The sequence below is a fragment of the Lonchura striata genome, chromosome 8 (assembly GCF_046129695.1).
Source record: "Lonchura striata isolate bLonStr1 chromosome 8, bLonStr1.mat, whole genome shotgun sequence".
Taxonomy (NCBI): domain Eukaryota; kingdom Metazoa; phylum Chordata; class Aves; order Passeriformes; family Estrildidae; genus Lonchura; species Lonchura striata.
In genome coordinates, this window is record NC_134610.1 from 12,816,162 (window position 1) to 12,818,901 (window position 2,740).

General features: G+C 41.6%; 1 long non-coding RNA gene across 1 annotated transcript; it reads left to right on the plus strand.

The window, feature by feature from the left end:
• Window positions 1-914: 914 nt before the first annotated feature.
• LOC116183831 (uncharacterized) lies at window positions 915-2,121 on the plus strand. Its single transcript, XR_004148526.2, has 3 exons — window positions 915-1,015; window positions 1,508-1,582; window positions 1,958-2,121. It is a non-coding gene; the product is annotated as an uncharacterized LOC116183831 (long non-coding RNA).
• The last annotated feature ends 619 nt before the right edge of the window (window positions 2,122-2,740 follow it).

Sequence of the window (2,740 nt, forward strand, 5' to 3'; positions counted from 1 at the left end):
CTTGCGGACTGGATTATCCTCTGGATGCACAAAAGGGGTCAGTAACAGGTAAATTAAATGATGGGCTGTCAGAGAAGTTAATAACTATAACTCCCATATCAGATGCAAAGTCCTCTAAAGGAGCAGCCTGGTGCATTCATTAGGTACTTGACTTCTTTCCAAAATCCTCAACAGGGACAGTGTCACCACATGGTCAAAACAAGGGCAAAAGTGTGAGGGGGGGAGATTGGCGTAGATCACTTCGGCAGCTGCATTCCTCTGAAAATCCTGAAACCCAGTAATTAACTGCAAACCTCTCGAGCCTTTTCAAACTGAGTTTTGCTGCACTGCTGTCTGCAGCAGCTCAGGAAGCCCCCACACTTCCTAGAAACTGTGATGTGGACAGCTCCCTGTGCAGAAACTGTCTCAGGATGGAACTACAGAAGGATATTTACAAAGATTCCCCAGAAATTCAGGGCAAAGAATGTGTAAATGAAGAGAAACAATCCATTGTTTTGCTAATCTGGGTGAAATGTGAGTTAATTACTCATATCAACCTGCTTATCCTCTACAGATGAAAATGACTGCTGAAACCCTGACTTTTTTTCCATTCCTTTTGCCTTATTTCTACCTCAACAAAAATAAAGGATTGTTATATGTGTATCCATTTATGCACTTCAGGAGCTTGATCCTGCCTCAACAGAAACCATTAAAACACTTTATGTATAAGTCAAAACTCTTGAACTGATAGCTGTAGCTCTTAATAGTTTATTCTGTCATTTTCTTGGGTGCTGCTGTTTTTGCATGGCCTTGCCTTATAAAAAAGGGATCTCACCTAAACTCCTTCAGACTAGCTGAGCAGAGAGATCTGCATGGAGCTGCGCTAAGCCTGAGTGCCTGGAGAGGCAGTACCAGCAGGCAAGGGGCAGGATGGAGCTGTACAAACCTCTGCTAATGCAAAGGAGGATTGACTCTGCAATCGCTGCTACGTGAGAGGATTGGAAATGGAGAGGCAATTTCTACTCCAGAGCCATGGGTGAGTCTTGCTCAGTCCTCAGATAATCACCTTTTGGGGTGATAATGAAAACTTTCTATTTAAAAGCAGCTGGAGAAAATAGGAAATAACCAGGGAAAAGGGATGATAATGACGAAGAGAGCATCATACTTTGCAGCAGCACACCACATTTGGGGCATTAAACCTCAAATATACTGAAAGCCTTATCTTGGACACAGCAATACAGTGAAATAGCATGTCTGTGTTGGCAAGGATATGAGAGTTTTTCTGTTCTTGTAGCTGCATAGCTTTTGAAGCAGGAAAATAATGTGAATTTGCTTGAGCATTGCTCAGAAGGAAAGGTTCAGAAGGAAAGCTATTCTATATCAAATAAGGCTTCTTGCAACACTTTGTGTTTCCTCTAGCAGTGCCTCATTTAATCACTGCCCACAGCCAGCTTCAATTGCTTCAAGAGGGATTTGCCTGCTGGATCAAAGCAGTGGTCCACCTAATCCTGTTCTCTGTTTCTAACAGTGACTGGCTTCTTCAGAGAAGAGAGGGGAGATCTCCCCCATAGGCAGTTACAGGAATACTTTCCCCAGGGAGCTGGTAAGATCACAGCCAAAGGTTATATGAATGCCAGCAAGGTGAATATAAATATAATTAAAAAGACATTGTGATTATCAAAGTAGATGGAAGAATGTTAACTTAGGGATGGGGTGAGGAAGAGGCTATGGAGGGAAGGAGCAATACTGGAGAAACACTTGTTCTACCAGGAGACATTTTAGTAGTGTGAGTACTCCCTTAACATTGTTCTCAGCACAACAGATGGTAAATCATCAGCAGAACGTGAAGAAATCAAATAACCTTCACAGCTCAATTGAGGCTGTGCCTATCGTATTTGGCTTTTACTAAGTAGTGGAAATTAACAGCGCCAGGGTGTTCTCATACTTAATTTCCTTCTCCTTTTTCTCCTCTGTGCAGATCCTCACTACAGGTAAATGAATTTCACTCAAGTGGGTGTCACTACCTAGAGGAGATGGAAAGATCAAGACACTGTGTTAAATGGAATTACTCGAGAGGACAAGGCAAAAGGAAAACACATGAGTGTATTACTTGTAGATAAATAAATTACTGAGACCTGAAAATGTCTGCAGTTTGTTTGGATTGCTCTTGAGCCTATCATCTGTGAGTAGCACAGGCTAAAGACTGGGAGCAATCTTGGTTTCAGTGAGAAACTCCTGGTTCAGTGCACACCCTGGATCAGGTTTTCTGTTCACAGTGGCAGGGGGGATCTCATGTGTCTTGCTTTATCTAAGGTCATGGTAGTCTCCTTTTATTCCTATTGTGTTGGTGCATGACTGAAACATGGTCCACAAAATGAATGATTTTTATTTTTGAATGTTTGGCTCAACACCAGTTGAATTTTTATTGGCTCTTCCTATATGACATGAAAGTCCAAGAATAATCTATAAAGCTCCCTAAATAATCAGGCATACTAGTTTTAGGTCTCTTGTATTTTTATAACAGGAATGCCAAATCTACATGTACTTCAAACTGGACTTGATGGGTTTCATGTTTACATCTGAATTTAATTTTTTCTATATTGTGAGGTACCCTGAAGCTATTTTGACAGAAACCACCATGACTGTACAACAATCATCACATATGGCTGGAAGGCAGACCAAAGAACACTTAGTTCCTCCTTCTCCCAGTGTCAGAATGTATACTGATAGTGTTCCTGCCAGCTGCCTCTTACACCTTCAA